This window comes from Falco rusticolus, chromosome 9 (assembly GCF_015220075.1).
Source record: "Falco rusticolus isolate bFalRus1 chromosome 9, bFalRus1.pri, whole genome shotgun sequence".
NCBI lineage: Eukaryota > Metazoa > Chordata > Aves > Falconiformes > Falconidae > Falco > Falco rusticolus.
In genome coordinates, this window is record NC_051195.1 from 22,866,457 (window position 1) to 22,886,741 (window position 20,285).

Below are 20,285 nucleotides of genomic sequence, written 5' to 3' on the forward strand. Positions count from 1 at the left end.
AAGGAAGGAGATGAGAGGGAGGGAGAGGAGGGAGGATTTAAATCTGTGGTCATGCAGATGCCATAGCTGCCTGCAAGCAGATGGGCGAAGCCCAGATTAGCAAGGTATTAATGAAAGCAAGTCAGTAATGCTGATGAAGTGCAGCTCAAAAATAGCTGAACTCTGACCTGCCTCACCGAGCAGAGCAAAGTCCTCCTCTCCCAGACACATTAGTGTCGACCATGAAGTCAAAGCTCTGCTGACTGGTGGGGAAGGATGGGAGATCACAAGAGAAGCAGAGCATGGTTGGAAAAAGCTGCTGAGGCTGCAGCTAAAAGATGAACGGCAAAGTAGATAACAAAGCAGCAGCCACTCAGGAGAGTGTAATACTCCTTTCAATCAACCTTCAACAGCAAGGTGCAAAAGGCTCACTGGGAATAAGCCCTTCCCGTACGCAAACACTCAGAAGTCACACCCTCTAGAGATGTCCAACAGGATGCAATATCCCTGATGCATACCCAAGTAAGCAAACAAAACAAGGGAGTAACAATTACACTGATGTTTCTAACGTGCAGGGGCTCATCTGAGCAGTGGAGGGGTTAGGATGTTATGATACTACAGAAACTCACCTGAAGAGGAGCCCTTGAAAGTGAGACACCAGTAAAACCCCCTTCCACCACCTCATGACAGGCTCCATGACTACCCAGCACTCCCTCAAGGCCTGGGAAATGTATATATGCCTCCTTAATACATTAGTAAACAGAATATTTTAAGAGAAAAAAAAAATAGGGCCAACCTGACATAGCTGTTGCTTTACCTACGCATCCCATGGTCAGACTTGCTCTACAGGACTATACTTGAACTGTGCTCTGACATGCATTGGTTCATGTATTATTTAGTCAGGCCAAACAGGTGAAAGGCAAACCTTAGGTAAATCCTAAGAACAACTCCAAGATCTTCCAAACTTGATAAAACATGGCATTTCAATAAAAGCTTATAAAAGAAAAATTCTGTATAGAAAGATCAGGAAAATTCACCATCAGTCCTCCAGCAATGCTAGTGCTTCTCCTCCAAGCAATACAGAGCTGTTGAAATGACTACTGATGGGGGAAAAAAAACTGCACTATTTTGGAAATTACAAAATCAACTACTGTAACGTATTCACACCAAGTTATTAAACAGTCACAGTAATTTGCATGTGGGGTTTACAGGGGGTTTTTTTTGTTGTTTGGGTGCTTTTTGGGGGGGTGAGGGTGGGGCTGCATTATCAGAGATTGCACAGAACATAAATACACATGAAACTTGCTTTTAACAGCAAATATATTCTTATCTGTCCTCAGGCACTCCAAAGCTTTTTCACTGGGTCTGAAAATACCTAAATTCACAAATATTTAATGTGGGTGAGGGGCTAAAAGTACTGTGGCAAAAATACTGATGATTTCAGCAGCTCACCCTATGTGACACCACAACAGCACTGAAAAAAAAAGTGACTTACAGGTTTTATCTCACATCATTAGTGAAACAATGTAGGGACTTGACTTAATTTGATCCTGAGACTTGTGCTGGTTTGAATCAGTCTTCGGCAGCCAGATTACTAAAGCCTGACCTCACAGCAACAGCCCAGGAATAAAACAGCATCTCCCATCAAGCACAGGCAAACGGCAAATGCAATGACTGGCACATGAACCAGCCCAGTCCAGCCGCAGCACACGCATGCAATTAACACAGCCCGCCTCATCCCTGCTGAAATGCAAGACATGCCATGCACAGTACCATGTGATTTAACATTTAAGGAGAAAAACAATGAACTCAGACTAGAAAAAACAGTGGAGACAGCACAAGGATACTGCGCTCCTTTACATTATGGGGATTTCTTGCCCTCGATGGAAGGCACAACGTGATCTCCAGGATATGGGTTGTTGACAGCAGGGCTGAAAACTTTCCTCACTTTCTGAGGAGTAATGAGGAAGAATCAGTATTTAGAAAGACCCTGAGAAAAAACGGTACACCCAGCAGGGAGGGGAACATCACACACACAAAAATCAGGAAACTTCTATTTCCTTAGTTCACAAAAAGCCAGTTTTTGCCAAGTAACCAATTTCCCTACGTTCTTCATTAAATAAAATATGAAGGACAGGCAGTGACGTAAAATATAAATGCATACGCTTCCATAAGCAACAGGCCCTGTTACGGTAGATGCTGCACATATCCTGTTGTTCTCAGTGATTTATGTCCCATAATGGAGGGCACAGAATTCAGGGTCAAGTAGTAGGCAAGGAAGTTTTACATTAACAAATGCTGTATTTATATTCACCTTTGTGATCCACGCTGCCTAGAAATAGCAGAAACTGCTTTGGTTCCTGTATTATTTAGTCAGGCCAGAGGTGAAAGGCAAAAATCAAACCTCAAGACAAACATCAGATGATTTTGGTGTGGATCTCCACCAAATACAACACTTGCAATGAGATGGGCAGGACACTCACCAGTTCAGTAGTTAAGCCAGAATGGCTGAAACAATCCAAGCACTTGGACACACACCTGAGTGCAAACACAATGTCTTTACAATGTCAAGCGTTAGCAGTCAGAAGTATTGCTTTGGCAAATTCCCCTGGGAAAGAATAATAGCTACCCATGGAAGACTTGCCCCTTATCACTGCCATCTCCTTTTTCTTACTGTTTTTATTATTTCAGGCAGTTGACTGACAAATAATATTGTTACAGTGCCCATGTTGACAGTGCATGTTTCCTTTCTCATATTTGCAAAACCTGATTCAAAAGGCACAGCAGCTTCCAAATAACTGGCAGCTGGCACCTCAAAGTTCAGTCAAGAAAACTAACTGTGAATCCAGCTGAAAACGACATTTCCCCTTGAAAATCAGGTATGTGGTCTAAGATATTTTCAGACTATCTTTTTACTACTCTGTATTTACGAAGTGGACTTGAGCTGACCAAGTTCAGGACTCACACTGTGCTTAGCTGTACAAGCAACTTCTCTAGCATAGGACAGAACCTACAAAGTTCCAAGACAGTTGTGCTCAGGTCTTGAAAGGACCACACACTACTCTTTCCCACCACACAGGACTATAAAGGTTGTAAGAACCCACTGAAGATCCAGAAATAGCAGGTCTGCCCCAAACACGGGGAAAATCTGAAGCCATACATCAGCTCATGGCTGCCTCCTCCCCCGATTATTCAGAGGTTCGACAGAACTGGAAGTCATCTTCATACCCAAAGTGATTTCTGAGTATAAAATCACTTCTGCTTACCTATTTTGAGAGGAAATTACAGACAGAAGTTCCTCCCTATTTCAAAGCTCTGCATAAAGCTGGATTTATCGATGCAGACCTATGATTCATCAGTAGAGCAGGCTGTAGGAGACAAACTGTATTATGCTGGAATCTAGCAACGTCGGGGGGGGTGTGGGGTGGGGAATCGGGAGCATTCATCTCAAACTGAAACCTAGACAAAAAACTGTGAGTGTTCATGCCCTCAAGCTTTTTTCTTCCTTATTTTTCTTTTCATCGCAGTAGCATCTGCCCTTTCCTCCCTCCTTTCCCCTGTGCTCTGCAGCTTGTGTCAGCCCCATGCATCAGACCCTCCCCAGCCGAGCAGCACACGCTCCAGATTAAAGGTCAACAGGCTTAGGGGAAAATGGAGAGGCTGCTAACACCAGGGCAGTGCGAAACCATCACCCAAAACAGAGCGCAGAATATTTCAGGTAACTTTGCGACAGACGGGCAGCAGCGCCGGCAGCCCAATGAGCCCTGGCAGCCTCCTCCTCCCCTTCCAAAGGATTTTAAAAGAAGGAGAATCAGTCTCAAAAAGAGAACTGTAATGCCCGAGGACTGTAAATAAATTATGGGCCTGGTCATCAATTAGCTCAGGCTGCACTGAAATGAAAGCTACAGCAGGCTCTGTAATCACTCAAAATAAACTCCTCTGACAGGATCGCTCCTGTGCTGATGGCTCAATTATGCCTGGGAAGACCGTTACAGAACATTAAACATTAACAAAAGTCTGAGGCTGCGTTACTTTTCTCCCAGATAAACCTAATTCAGTAACTGAGTGCTTTTAGCTTAAGTAACCCTGAATCATTGGATCAATTTTTTTTTGTCACCTTTCTCTCACAAGTTGCAAAAGCCAGGCCACCACATACAGGGAAAATGTTTGCAGATAGCCCTTTGCTAGACAGTTACATTTTTAATATACGGGGAAGATATTTTTATCCTTTAAAAATATACAGGGTCTGGAAGAGGGTTGTTTATGTAGATTTAGTAGCTCAGAAATCAAATCAAGGGCAAACTGTTCTACTAGGTTATGAACCTCCCTACAAGAACTTCTTCATTTCTCTAAAATTCAGTCCCTAGCAAACAGTTGCACAACTTTTTCTGAAACTGCAAGGAGAACCATGAAGACAAACAAACTCCAACACAGCAGAAAGTTACTCTCATTTCTCATTTTGCTTTTGCAATATATTATTTGCTTTTCATTGCTTCAAGTTTAACAGGACTACAGATATGCTTGCCACCTGAAGTGTCTCTCCATTCTCTCTCTGCAACTGTACTAACACAAAATAGTTTCTTGAGGCTTGCCCAGGCCGTATCTTTGCTGTTCTAACTTAAGTACAACATGCAAACACAATTCTGAGTGCTGAACAATGCCAGGATTTCACTGCGGATTTGGGTAGGGTGTGACTAGTTTAGAACAGACAAACCAATGTCCCCAAAGAAAAGCACGTGGCTGAGATTAGAAGAGAAAATTTCAAAACACAAAAGGAGTTAGAAATAATAAAGAAGCAAGCCAGAGAGCTGGGAAGATGAAGAAACTGAAATCAAAGGCGCACCAAAACTAACTAGCCAGTGGTCCTCCTTCTAAATCCTCCTCATTCTTGATGCTTAATACTCAGCAATCCCAAAGCATCAGATTCCCCAATATAAGTTGAATGTAACTGGGTACAACTTCACAATTTTTAAAAATTAATAAAGTATAACAGTGTTAGCTTTCTTACTGATGAAAAATCCGCTTGACTGCTACACTGATCTTTTTCTGTCACTGGGAGCAATGAACTTTTACACCTAGTTATGAAAAGCAGCCCAGTAACAAGGGATAAAGAATACTGAAGCATTTTGAAACTTAACTGAGTAAAACTAGCTGCTTGTCTTCAGGATTCTTGTCCAGAGGCTGAAAGAGTAACTTAAATTCATTTTTAAAAGAGAGAATTTCCAGATTCACAAATCAGGAGGTAAAATTTAACTTGACATTGAATTCCACCAAGCTCTGGATATGCTTTTATCTACAGCCCCTTGCAAAGAATCAAGCTGACTGCCTTCAAGTCATTTGCCCTGGGAAGGTGTTAACGTTACAAGTTTTTCTGAACTAAATATTATATACCTAAACATTATTTCACTCTGTTGACCTAACTGCTATTTTCCCTCCACCATGTCCTGAGCACAGACTACTTGGCACAGCATGCTTGCTGGTTTTCAGGATCCATCTAGGATGGATATCCAGGCTATCTGAAATACCCCTGGATATTTCCTTCTTCATTTAGCACTGAAAAGGATGGTTCACTGGTTATTGATGTGTGGCTGGGGGTGCTACAACAGGAGCTCGTCTGAACCAAAGGGCAGCTAGAGAAATCACACTGTTTTCAAGACTGACAAAGAGTTAAAAAAAGAAAGCAAACAGAAATAAACCCATCCCCCTAAAACCAAAGACAAAAAAAGCTTCAGGAAACAAACTTTTCAGCAAAGAAAATATGGTTTCCTTTAACTGGCTTTTGCCCTTATTTTAGGAAAGGCAGCAGAAAACATATCCAGACAAAGTTACAAGGACCAGTGATAACCACAAGGAACAGCGATAAACACTGGGTGAAGAGTTGCTGACAAAACACTGCATAATGGCCGCTTCCTAAAAGCAATGCTTAAAAAGCCTGCTGCTTACAAAGCATGCAATGTATTTCCCCTTTGCTTGGCTGTCGACTACTTTTCTCCTGATACTCCACATGCTTATTGCAAAATAAAATGCCTTGTAAGAGTGCAGTAATACAACCAAGCAAGAAAATTTACATTTAGTAGCAAAATTATGGCCCCAGTATTTTCTGTGGTTTTTTCCAACTACTCAAACTATCCCCATAAACTATCAGAACATAAACGATTGAAACAGCGTCAGTCTTCTTAAGGCTTTGCTCTTGAGTAGACTAACCTGAATTAGCTCAGCCCTGCTAGAAACAGCAGCACGCATACTGTAGTTCTGATTTTAAACCTGAACTGAGCGTGCAGGAGAGCCGATGTTACCGACATGAAGCATTCGAGCCACTCATCTGAATTCAGCTCCAGTTGCTGCGCTCCTGAACTCAGGTTACCTGTGCCAACAGAGTTCAACAAGCCTTTTCTCAGGGGCAACCCCTCCCTCCTGCCTTGTGTTACCACCCTCCACTCTTGTGCTTCGGTGACTGCATGGCGGCAAAACTGCTCTTTTTCTGTTTTGCAGCTGGGCTGGGCAGTTGAACCCGCTGGTTGCACAGTCACACAAACACAAGCAAGTCCTTCCCCTTTTGGTGGCAGCAGTGAGTTGTCAGAGCAACTCGTATGTTAAAACCATACCTCAAGTTTCCTAATATGCCCTTCTATTTTTAACCATTTTCCCCACCTTCTTTGCCATGTAGACAGCTGCAGAAAGCAGCTGGAGACAACAGAGTGTTCCATCAGGCAAGTTTCCCTGGCAAAAAATCATCCACAGGCCAGTGGCAAGTGCACAAGGGGCAGCAGAGACACTCAAACATTAACCTTGAGCCCACAGCTCAAGGTAGGCAAGAGGGAACAGAGCAGTCTTATTTTTCCGTGTCCCCCGTGGCCACAACAGCTCTTACCGAACACAGATCATGGCAACCTGGTTGTCCAAAGCACTGCTGCTCTCCTGGCCTCCTGGCTCATGTAAACTGGCCAAGATCCTAATCAGCACCTCTCAACCCTAAAACCTCAAAGGCGAGAAGCTTACCTGCATCTGCACTTAGCTGCCCAGGCCGGCTCTCCCAGGACAGAGATGGAGGGACCACTCCTGTAAGGCAGCATTACCATTCAATACAGCACTTGAGAGCACTGGCTAGGATGTCCCCAGTACAGAGACCTCAGGTCTTGGGGAATGGTTTTGATTCGTGCTCTCCAGGCTTGGGTATCTCCTCCTTCAGGCACTTGGTATTAGGTGTAAGACACACAGCAAACCCTGAATTCTCTCCTCCTGTGGTAGAACAGCTTTACAAAGCTCAGCTTTAAAAAGATAACGTGCAGACGCCCTGTAAAGTTAGCCAAGCAAAAAGGGCACTTTCCTGAGCAGCAAGAGCAGTTTTGAGCTTTCACAGGCAGATAGAAACTCAGGGTTGAAGAGCGAAGGCTGTACAAGGCACTGAGCCACGCGAAACAGCACAAAGCAGGCTTTTGGGTTTGGAGGTTTCTTTTGGAGTGAGGTCCAGGTATCTGAGCTATACCCTCAAAGGTCTTGTTAGGCCCAGGCATCTCCAGGAAGAAAACTGAGAGTGTCCTTGTAGGACGAGGCAGACCTCTGGGATAAGACAGCTGGGCTGAGAGCCTGGCACCTAAAAGGGACACAGCCTGGGTAGGCCAAGGTACAACTCCAGTGTCCATTCAGGGAGCTTATGAGTTTAGCTGGAAGTTTTGAGTCATGCTCTTGGATGTGGCAACTAGAATAGCTTAAGTCCTGCTTAAGCTAAGCCCTTTTTCTTTTCCTCAAGCAACGGCTGGAAACATTGCAAATGAGGCTACTTTTGCTGTTCTCATATAACATGTTTTCATGTGCTATAAATTTTCTATACTTCCAAGTTTCTTGCACAAAGTAAGCTTACTGCAAATGCAATCAATTAAAACTTAAAGCAAATGCAGACAGGATTGTACAGATTATAAGTACCAAATGCCTCAGACAAATCCATTTCTTACATGCCTACAGAAACAAAAGGCAAAACAGACATCTGGTGTGAAATTAAGCACAGCAAGACCCACAGCAAATCTTCCCAGCTCAAACAAATTTGAATCACAGGATCCTAGGAAACAAAGCTGCTGAGGAAAACAGCCCATCACCACGAACCCATTTAAAATTAAGCTTCATTAATAAGTTACAGTATTTACAGATAGGCAAGCAGCAGAAACTGATGTGATTCAGCAATTGTCATGCTGCTGCTGTGGCAAAGGAAGAAAAAAAACCCACCATGAACATAACAGGCCCATATCCACAGGCAGCACAGGAGGCAGGTAGACCTGAGAACCTGTTCCCCACTACCACAACAGCTCTTACCAAACACAGATCATGGCAACCTGGTTGTCCAAAGCACTGCTGCTCTCCTGGCCTCCTGGCTCATGTAAACTGGCCAAGATCCTAATCAGCACCTCTCAACCCTAAAACCTCAAAGGTGAGAAGCTTACCTGCATCTGCACTTAGCTGCCCAGGCCGGCTCTCCCAGGACAGAGATGGAGGGACCACTCCTGTAAGGCAGCATTACCATTCAATACAGCACTTGAGAGCACACTGCTCTTGTTGGTTTGTGGATAACTATGTGTCTTAATCACCAGCTTCTGCAAAACTCTTCTGGTCTCAAGTTACTTCCATGAAGAGTTGAACACTTATTATCTACGACCACCACCCAACTGCTTCAGATTTCAAGTTTCTTGCTCACATGAAATAAAAGCATCATCGGCCTACGGTTCCTCCAGCACAACAGCAATGCATGAGGTGATCCCACAGCCTGGCATGCTGTGTTTTTCCCCTCTGCCTTGGAGAAACTTGGAACTGCTCTCTTACGAAAACGATTTATTCTTTGCGCATGGGGAGGAGGTCTCTGCAATCCTTAATCCACTAGACTGTATCACTTTATTAACCAGTACAGAAACCACAACAGCAGCAAACACTCACTCGCAAAACCAGGGTCTGCAAGTAACTTCACTTCTCACCTCCTGGAAAAAGGGAGTTCCAGGGGTGAGAAACGTCTTTAGCAGCTTTTACAAGCATTGGGAGCATACGTTAATGATTTACCTGACAGTCTGTAAGCAGGTATGATAAGGTTGTGTTTTGCTATAGTCTGCTTTCCTGCTTTCATCTGCATAACCAAATCAACTCAAAAATGAAGTGGGCATGGTAATACTTGACAGAACAGGAAGAAATTAATGCTCCTCTAAGCTTGCTTACTCCATGCTGATTTAAAAAAAATATTTTTATAGCTATGCACATACACACACACACAGACTAAAAACCAATGCCTGGAGATGCTCTCCTGTGTATATATACAAACTTATTTATTAAAATACACACACACACAGATGAGCTACAGTGGTCAAGTAAAAAAAAATTGTTCAACTCCTCACTATAGATCCATTAGAGAGCTTCCAGATTAAAGTATTCAGTTCAAAGGAGGTTTATAATGAGAAGAAAAGGCAGCTACGCCAGAAATGCACAAATAGGAACACATACCATGGAGCTACACATCTATCTAAAACAGAGCTTATGGATAAAGTTATATTCCTCTTTCTGAAACACGTTCAGCTCACCAAGAAGATTTCCACGGTTTCCTCGTGACTCACTGTATTCCTCTACACACCCAGGGCCACCCTCTTCTACAACAGAAGCATTCACGTTTTTGGGTGGCGTGTGACACCGTGACACATGCAGAGCAGCACAGTTGCATGGTACTGACTCTTCCTACGGACAGCTGCTAAAAAATCTAAAAAGTCTAAAATACTTGCCGTTTCACATAAACACTCACTGTAACTGCCCTGGGGATATCTGGCAGCAATTAAGGAGAGGATTTAGGGTGGGGAGAGGTGCCCAAGATGGCAAAAGGGACAGCAGCTTGTCCCTGACTTCAGTTTATGCAAGCGTCACTGCCACACCTTGTAACTCCAATCACCTGGTACCAGTGTGCTGCAAACAAAACCTCCAAACGTAGAAACCACGGAGAAACTCCACTGTGCCTTAATGTCTGGCTGCGGTGAGAGAGGAACCCGTTTGATGGAAACATGCCAGACCCAGGACACAATCTGGGGGGACAAGACTGGAGTACCTGACGGCCGGATAGCTGCTCCCCCAGTTGCTGGCAGCCTGGCTGGCTTTCATTTAGGAAAACAAGCCAAAAACAAACAAACACACACAGAAAAAAAACCAACCAACAAACACAAGACTAACCATAAGCTTGAGTGCCACCTTAAAAAAAAAAAATATCCCCCAAAGCTGCATTTTAGATCTTAACGTATCCAAGTCCTCTGCTTGCTTCCAAATCACAGCCCCTAGCCCTTCACAGCAGTCGAACACGCCTTCTAACTAAAACAGGATCAGCCAGACCCAGAGAGCTACTCACTCACGGAAATCAGGTGGCAGGTAACAGCAGCCAGCTCCTCGTCCCTGCTGCCAGGCAAACGCGGTGCTTACCGCAAGCGGGAAGGCAGAGCGGCAAGGCCCCGCAAGCCGAAGCCTTTCAGGATCCCTCCTCCCCCGCTCCGGCGGAGCGGCTGCCGGGGCCGAGGATCTCGCCGGCGTCCCCCCCGCGAGCCGAACTTCCTTCAAATTAAAAGTTGCCTTTCAACTTCCCAGCGCCGCTCCCCGCCCCGGCCCGGAGGCGGCTGGAAGGGACCGCGCGAGAGGTGAGCCGGCCACCGGCGGCCACCGACCGCCCCCGCTGCGCCCGGCCACGCCGTCTCACCCCGCCGGGTGCGTCAGCAACGGCCGAGAGGAGGCGGCGGCGGCGGCGGCCGGGCAGCGCGGCCCGGCCCGAGGGCTGCAGCTTCCTACAGCAGCCGCTGTAACGCCTCGCCGCAGCTCCGGGCGTTACCAGCCAAGTAACAGTTAACACGACATTCGGATCTGTTGACCTTGCATTAGTATTACTTTTGAGAGACTCAAGATGACACTGTGAAGCAGAAAGAGTCAGTGCTAGGAAGAAGGATTCATTTTTCCAATGTATATAAATACCAGATGTTGAGGCCCACTCTGGGGAAAAAAACAACAAAAAAACCCACACCAACAACAAAAAACCCCACAAAACCAAAACCCACGACAAAAAAGTCTTATTTCACAACACTAAAAGCAAAACAACATATTCCCCAACCTTTCAATGAAGTTTTTGGCTACATCCCACTGCTGCCACCAGCAGCAGAGTCCCCGGGTAGGCAGCATCGCCAGCCCCGAAGGGCACGCATCCAGCCTTTATCCCAAAAGACACACCAAGGACTGGAAACATACAGGATCAAGGAAGCTTGCAACTCCTACACACAAATACAGAGGGTGGCACAGATGAGCACGAAAGGAAGGCGTGAAGCATTCCTGGTAAGCACGAGAGGGAGTGGAGGATGTCTACTGGTCACTCGCCTCCGGACAACGGGAGGTCTGTGTAATTGAGTACAAAACCACAGTACAAAGCGGCCGGAAGCCACATGTTGCAAAGACCGATGTCATGATCAGTGCCAGCAGAGTGTGTTCCAACAGTTTATACAAGAGCAAGGACTCTACACAGTCCACTGGCTGCTGTACACAAGAGAGATACTGTCCAGGAGTGAAGTCAGAGGCGTATGAAGTCACCTGCTTCCACTCCACAGATGAAATAATGTAGGGAAAAAAGACGACACCAGCATTAACAAATAGCATCATCAGGTTTTCTGAACCCCATCCCAAGAGAGGGAGCCTGTTGCCAGTAATACCAAGGAATCTGCAGAGCCACATCGAAGAAATACAGGGTGGAAAAAGTTTTTCCAGAAGCCGCACACAGAAATCCTTCCATATTAATCTTGTCATGCATAAAAGAAGTATTTTTAAGGAGTAGCTGGTTTGGGTTTTTTAATAGATACATGCCCCTGAGCACAGCCCACCAGTCCTTTACTCCTAACACACGTAGACAGCCAGGTATCAAATGCAATGACACGTTCATGACCAGCTCCTCCACAAAGCTGAGAAGCCAAAGACCACAGGTCTGTCAGTAACCTTCAATACTGGTGTGGAGAGGGGTGGGGAGGAGGTTTTGATGAAGGACACTGAACATCAAATTGTATGTCTTCAAGCACCAATTCAAGGAGAACACAGCAAGCACTGTGTTTTGCTGGTGAGCCCAGCCAATTCCCCTGCCTTTAATTAATTTAGAAGTCTTTTGTTTTAAATGTCAACACAAAAAAAAAATCACTTTGCTTCAATGGTCCAACTTGTCCCTTTCTCAAACAGCTTTTCCCCTAATTTATGAATTAAAAACCACATAGGCTCATTCTTCTTTTTCTGCAGATCATCATTAACATGGGAGCTGGCAGACTCCAGCTCAAGTGAACTAGCCATTAGATTTCCTTTTTCATAGCTCTTTTAGGAAGGATTTTAACAGGTAAATTAAGTTGCACCTCCAGCAGGCCAGAGAGTCATGTCCAACTCAGCCCATTTTATTTACAATTAAAATTAAATTTCAAATAGAGTTAATATTAAATTTCAAATTTAAATTTATTTTTTAAAAATCTGGGAAGAGACAGAGAGTGTGGATGAGCCACTAGTGAGCTCCTTGTGCCTTTTTCCCAGTAGTCTTTTAGTAACTGAGCTCCTAACACTCAATAAATCCATCTGCCCAACCTCATCCTGCTTCCTAGGAGGGATTCTGGGGTAGAACTGGTATTTACTCATTATCCAAATATTTTTTAGATGCACTTCAATCGGTACCAATTCTGTAAATTCCTCCTATTGAGCACATATATGAGAAATCAAAGGAATAATTAGAAGGCACACTACAGGACATGGATTCCTTGTCATGTAGATGATGCTCCTGTCTACTTTGGGCCATTACACAACTCATGGGACAGCAGAAGTCACCTGGTGGGGATATAGGCCAACTTAATAACTCGCTTCTGACAATAAATGCATTCATATTTTACAAAAATGCTCTTCTATTACTCCAGTAGATATTATCTTTGCATTTTTTTCCCCAGTGATCCACGACTGTTTGGGTTCAGTGACCTCAAGGCACATAACAAAACCAGCCCTGTTTTCCCACAAGTGAGGTGGGGCCAGAATGGAGAAGAGACAACAATTTGACGAGTATTACAGGTAATTAGAAGTGAGCTTTGGGAACACCTTTTCAACATATTTAATCATTGTGTATTTAAATATTTCATGGGTACAGACAGATACAACTTAATACCCTATAAAGTCCTGAACAAATAAACATAATGAATTCTGCCAAAGTATGTGCAAAAGTGGTTTGGTGGTTGGTTTTTTTTTTCTCCTACATAATTCAGCCAGGGCATATTTAGCCTAAGGGCTAAAACAGAGGATACTTGAAGTGATTACATCATTTTCTTCCTATAGGACTGAACATCTGGGAGTACTGCTCTCAGTTAAGTGGCTGTTAGTCTGCTTCAACTCCACCTTCTCACATCGCGCTTCAATATGAGGATGACTGTAACAATGCCTGAAGAAGAGAGACAGACACTGAGCGTTGACCTGTTTGCTTCTTTCCTGATCAGGACATGAGTTATGTGACCCAAGAGTAGATTTCAGGTTGATTGCTAGCACGTAAAAGAAATAGCCACTACTGCGCTTCAGCACTAATGTTTCTTGGTAATTCAAGCACCATACATACATGACAAGAGAGGAAGCACCTCCTAAAAGCCTTGCTGGCGAAAGGTCTTCCTTGCCTTGACAGCTTAAATATATAAAAAAAAATCAGAGTAACCAGGCTATATTGAGTCACCTTTTTCCTTGCCCATTGGTAAAGAAACTGTACATCAGCAGATGAAATCCAACAGTGAAGGTGAAAAGTAAAGTCTTCGTGCAAGTGAAAAAAAACCGTACTCATTCACACCACCAAACAAACTCAACCCCAAGTCCCAAGCACTGCAACAGAGCTGAAGGAAAACAGCAGTGATGCTACCTCCAACAGAGCTGTGGGCATGGCTGAGAAACAAAAAGCATAAAGATGTAAAGGAAGCATTTTTACAGGATCCAGCAGGGAGGCACATGGCTTACTGGCTACCAAGAACCATTACCAACACAAAAGGGGGTACAAGTTCAAAGACTGATTACTGATTTCTAGGATCAACACCTACCAGAGTGGTTATGTTCATGTCGCTTCACATGTGCGATATAAATCCACACATCCACCACAAATGCCCCAAAACCTTTCAAGCACTTTTTTTTATCGTTTTACTTCAAGTAACCTGATTCTTTTTTTGTGATATATCAGTGACCAATGTGCTACAGGAGCGTTAAGTTACTCTGATCTTCATTTGCCTCAAAACACTTTAAAACACCGCATTCAACAACAGCTCAAGGACAAATTTTTAAAAGTTATTTGAAATACACTATTTGGAATATACAGCTCATTCTCTTCAGAGGAAAGCTATCTGGGGTCTTAACTACAACGTGACTACCTGCTCATTTGAAAGGAAGCATTAGCTATTGCAGTGTATGACTGTTTGCTATAAGCATCAAACCCTCTACTTCGCATTTAGTATCAGAACATGCTGAACAACCCATACCACTCTAAAATTGCTGCTTATTAGTCTTTCAGCACTTTCAACCCCCCCAAACAAGTGACCTAGTTTATAGCAAACTCATTGTGCAATCTGTAATGCAGATCTCTCCAGAGATGCTGTGAATGCAACAAACCCTGTTGCTTATTATTTATATCAAGCTTATATTTTCTTCCAGCTCCATGCTGGTTTTTTTTAACCACTTCTCTTAAGCTGAAATATCCTTGTAAAGAAAACACAAAATTGAGGACATTGTTAAGTTTTGAACAGCTGTGGCAGAGACCTTTCAGCACATCTGCTTTATGATCCAAAGATGAAGTACTTTTTATTAAACATGCAAAAATGCTCATCGCTAAAACAAGCCTGTTCTGGCCACCACTGCTTCACCCGGTCTTCTGAGGGTTTTCAACCAGCAAATGTGTATGTTCCTGTTTGATATAACACATGATTTTGAACAGGCCAGTACGTTTAAAAAAACAAACTGAAAAAAAACCCTGCAGTGGACAGCACCCCCAGTCTATCATCTTTCCTATTAAGAAATAACCTGAAACTTTATTCTTACATATATAATACAATAATAGTATTTATTACTTTTACATCTGATTACAGCACTAAGCCATTACAACTTATGTGCAAGGCTGTTAAGAACAGACAGTTGCTTTTGAATGTGAAAAAAATATATTTACTTTAATGGGGCTCCGAGATATACCAGAAACAACCTAAAGGTTGAGTTTAAAATCTATTAAGTATTTATTAAAATAATTTCCAGAAATGCGAGGTTGTTTAGGTGTATCAAACACAAAGGGTGGTTCCAGAGTACTGATGTACTCATCAGCTCCAGCAATTAAGTTTCCATAGAGGAATGCTGTGTCATGTAATGTGTGACTCACCAAGTAATGTCCAGAGGAAACCACACTTCTCTTTGCCTATAAAAAGGTCAACCTGCTTTTAAGCTGAATTAAGTTACCAACAAAAATCTTTCCTCCAACAAAGCAGCTAATTTCAAAACTACTTGCTTAAGCATGTGTGCCTTCAAGAACAAAGGTGTATTTAAAATCACTTGCAAAGAGGATGCTCACACAAGCTGGTAGAAAACCAGTGTATTCTGGAAACTCAGCTGAAAATAGCCCCTGCTCTTCCTTCAAAAGCTAATTAAGAAATACACTGTGGTGTTGTATTTGAACACGTGTTTGTACTTTGACCTCACATCAGTTTTGCAACCTCCTGATGCTTTGGCTGGCTGATCTTGTTCCTGGGCAGCTCCCAGTTCATTCTCCTTCTGCATGTGACCCCGTGCACAGTCATAGGACTCTACCACGTAGCAACAGCTCTGAGGGATCACACAGACACATGCACACACACACATGCATCCCTCCTGTGACTGAAACCTGTAAAAGGATGGCAGAGACACCAGTCTGATCCCCACACTCCCTGGACGTCTGCCAGGACATCGGACCTTTTGCTGCTGATGAAGTGAGCCTCCATGCCACTCGCACCGTCCAAGCCATGTAAGCAGCTTAAACCTCTGAGGTTCTCATCTAACTGGCATCATCTTTGTAAATGGACAAAATCAGTCATTTCGCTTATCATGTGTGCTTCCCTGGGCTGTAGGGTGTGTACATCCTTCTGCTGTTCTTGATTAAATGCCACAGTTGCCCTTCAGATCATCAGAGAAACCCAGATTTTCTCAGTGGTGGCTCTACCATTAGAAGCTGAGGTTGCTCTGTGAAACTGAACCCCCAGCACCTCTCCAGAGGCAAGAGTAGAGAAAAACAAGGTGGCACACTGTGTTACTGCAATTCACTTTCATACAGCAGATGTGCAATCAGATATCCAGTTCAAAGCAAGTGTTTAATATCACTGCAGTCACATTTTAACCTAGAAGAATGAAGCTTTCCATAAAATAGAAAACCAGAAACAAGACAGCCTTTACAAATGCACAGTCTCAACCAGAAGGACATTTTTCACATGGCAGGGCGTTGTTCACATGTGACTGCATCCCACATCCAGCTACAGCACTCCAGCTTGTGAAGTGCCACTCCTGTGCTCTGATCCACTTATTTTTAACTCTGAGAAGTCTCATTACCCAGGTGTGTCAAAATCTACTGGCTAAAGAAGACATCGCCTCAGAACATTAATTTTACTGTACTTGTTCCAAACCCAAAATTTCAACCCAAAGTCCTTTGGTTTACAGGCAGGCAACAGACTGTTTCCTCACTAAATGCTGTAATGGGACACAGACTGGTAACTCTTTGATGGAGAGATCTGTGTGCTAATTCCTTTGTTATTTGCCCCACATCTTGCTACAATGCTCCTGGTTTCCTATACCAGTAATTTGGCACATATCCGGTGCTCTGGCTTCTTTAAAGCTTTTGACAAATCAAGTTGGCCTTATCCAGAAACATGGCATGTAATGATGGATGCCAGCTGCTGCCATTATCCAAGGAGCAGTCAAGAATCTTTCAGGAAAATACCTTTGCTTGTTTTAAGTATGGCTGGCTGCATATAGCAAGTCACTAATTTGTTATGCATAAATGGAGCCAAAATGTTCATACTTGGGCTTGTGCAGAGCACTGCTAAGCAAATGCTTCTCCTTTCAGAAAAGAAAGTTCATACTGAATGCACATTAACACACAGTACTGCCTTCTTGTAGGCCTGCCCAGCAATCCCTATGTTAAAAGTGATGTTTGAAATTGTACTAATGATGATCTTTGCACTAAGGAGGGGCAGACACATGAGAGACTTGGCTGTTTCCTCCAGTTTCCTCTGTTCCGCAGCAGCGGCACTGCACTCTTCTGCAAATACCAACTTCATGCTCTGCTGACGCTCTATCTTGCTCTTCAAAGGAGTTTCTTATTAACCCAAGAGACCTAAAAGGAGCCAAGCTTTCCAATAAAAGCAAAATTAGCATCTTAAAAAAACCACAAACAAAACCCAAAACAAAACCAAACCCCAAACCAACCCAGCCAAAACCAAAGCAAGCATTAAGATATGATCATGTTTCATGCTAGAGGTCAACAACAGGGCTCCTGGGTGTGGAGGGGGCTTTTTCCTGTTAAAAATAAACTAACCTATTCTCCACATCCTGAGTATTTTTTTGCACACACAGGAGTCACACAGAATAGAAACCAGAGAGAAATCCAACTATTAATTTTGCAATGCATTTTTGCAGCACCTCAGCAGGATGGTTAGTTATCCCAAACACAAGACCTACACCTGCTGTTCATGCAATGAGCATCTTCTCTCTCATATTCAAGTAGCAGACCCAGAGCAACGTATACCCCACTCTTAAGACTCTAAAGATGAAACACAAGCCAGTTATCAATTAATCACTGCCTCCAGCTCCCCTTTTTTTCTTATGTAACTGAAAGTAAATATTCACAGGTTAAACAGCACTGACTCTGACATACCCACCTATTCAACACCTTACTCAGTAATAAGCATTACGTGGATTAATACTGCAAGTTAGGGCTTCAAACATCCACTTCCTCCATCCCAAGGGAAAGGGAACAACACAACAGAAGCAGTAAGGAGCTATTTGTGAGGACCACAGCGTGTTGTATTTCCAATATCCTGTGTTGGTGCAGCCGGCATTATCACCACTTTATACATGGGTGAGCTGCACGATCCCATTATCATAACACACATCCTCTTCTTGCAACTTCCACCCTCAGCACACAGCAAGTGCCACGAGTTTATCTGGGTTCAAAGGATAACTAGATGAGTTCAGAGCAGTAAAGGAAAGCAAAAGATGCTCAGGAAGCCTGAGCCATTAATCACCAGAGGTTCAAACGGCTTATTAAGGAAGTGTGTTTATATGCTCCCTTATGCTCCTCCCAAAAAAGAGGGTAAATACAGCAATGTCACCACAGGGACAGGCTGGTTTTGGTGTAACTCAAAATCTAATTGTAGTTGTATCTCTACCAATGATCTAAGTGTGATAAAAATGTTCCCAGATCCTATTTTCAGGTGGTGGCCTGTTCGACCTTGTTTTCATAACCTTGACCTCTGTGATGTGTATGAGAAACAAGAAAGGAAGAAGACCAAAGTGCTCGCTGCTTTTAGCACAGGCTTTGTGCTCCAGGCCCAGGAGGCTTGGCTGTCCCACAAGGCAAGTGTGTAACACTTCCTACGGGAAGCATCACTTGTGCCGCTGAAGCAAAGGTTATGATCACAGGACACAAAATACAGCAAAGTACAAACACAGAAAGTATTAGATTCTGTTACATCAAAATTATAAAACGCCAGTACTACCTTCTACATCCATCTGCTTATTTAAAGATGGGGCCTTTAATTAATTTATGGGTTTTCCCTCTGATTAACACATTTACAGATGGGGCAATTGTTTCCTCTAGTCCAATTTATTCCTATAGGAAGCACAACCATCAGTTCTGTATAAACATTAAAAGTGACAGCCTGGTCCTTCCACCAGGACCATTAAAAATCTGCTTCCTACCACACACATCATCCTCTCCCCCCCCCCCCCCCCCAAATTCAGCATTTACTGAAATCCCAATTCATGACATTTCTTACATGTACACTTTCCTACAGGCATGTGAATTTGTGTCTTTGACTACAATACCAAGCACTAACTTGAACAGCAACCTAAGCAACAGTGAAGCCAAGTATCAGCAGCTTTGACCACAAAAGGCATTGTGCACCTCAGGCAGAAGCTGAAGTCTGTATTTTCTGGCACATTTTGAGTTCTACTTCAGTGCAGCATGCATTCACATCAGATGAGGCTTGATGTATATCAATTTCTAAATCTCTTCAGGATACTTTAGAAGGATGAACGCACATAGATTTGGTTTGCAAGTAAGTAGCATATTTCATTTCAACTCAATTCCTACCAATATGGTTAGTTTTAATGACCAAGGATGTGTCCACAGCCTATACATATCCTTAGCAGAGAAACTACTAGGAGTTCTCCAAATACTAAAAAACCCTAAAAGTATATTTACACCGTACATATACTATGCTATAGCACACACAGAGCAGCAATTTCTAAATCAAGCCACAGCCAAATACTCTTCCCCTGGCATTCATGAAATATGTTTTTGTTGGCATTTACCGTGTTCACACTTGCATTTCTGTTCCTGACACTAGTCACAAAACAGAAAGACTATGTACATCTTTTCAAAACCCACACAGGAGACCATCGCACCACTCTGAACTCATTATTGATCCTGCAAGTCCCTGTATGGTCTAAGCACAGACGAGGGGAATAATTCTGCTTGATACGATACCCCAATGCTTCTTCGTTATTCCCAGTGGATTATCCAAACTCAGAAATAACTGAAGTTGATACTGTGCAAACTGGGTGGGGTAGACGGGTGTATCAAACTGTGGACACCACCATTGTTCCCATGCTCTCAGAATCTTGAGGCAAAGAAACTGACCATTTCTTTTTAAAGACCTTTCTTAAGTACTCCCAAAGAGTGATATTACTTGGGTATTAATGTGTTGTGTGCCATCATTTCCTAGAGAAAGGAGAGATTAGTTTCTTCCCCATCCACAACAAAAAGCACTAATCAAGAACAGTATTTCTGCAGACCTTCTGTTGACTGGTAAACATTGTATCAGTAAAAACCACTGTCAGAGGTTTTGCCCCTTCAATTACAGTTCACAAAAATGCAATGATGTAACAAGTTTAAGATATCTAATAGGGAGTACAAAAGGGTAAAGGTACATACATACTTGAGCTTTCTAAAGAGGTGGACTTGCTTCCTTGCCCTGTTTATGCAGTAATGTTAGATTTGCTTGATGACTAGCATTTCTGCAAAAATAGTGTTCAAACATGCTCAGCTT

At 43.2% G+C, this 20,285-nt stretch overlaps 1 protein-coding gene across 7 annotated transcripts in view; it reads right to left on the reverse strand.

The window, feature by feature from the left end:
• Positions 1-20,285, reverse strand: part of SGMS1 (sphingomyelin synthase 1) — a 98,612-nt gene that overhangs the window by 27,016 nt on the left and 51,311 nt on the right. Inside the window, exon 1 of one of the 7 annotated variants that reach the window (XM_037399448.1) lies at positions 10,411-10,668. The exons of 4 other annotated variants lie outside the window; for them this stretch is intronic. The gene's annotated coding sequence lies outside the window, so the exon portion shown is untranslated. Of the gene's footprint in view, positions 1-10,339; positions 10,669-20,285 lie in introns of those variants that run through there. 2 more of the 7 variants (XM_037399446.1, XM_037399443.1) reach the window with 2 other exon arrangements.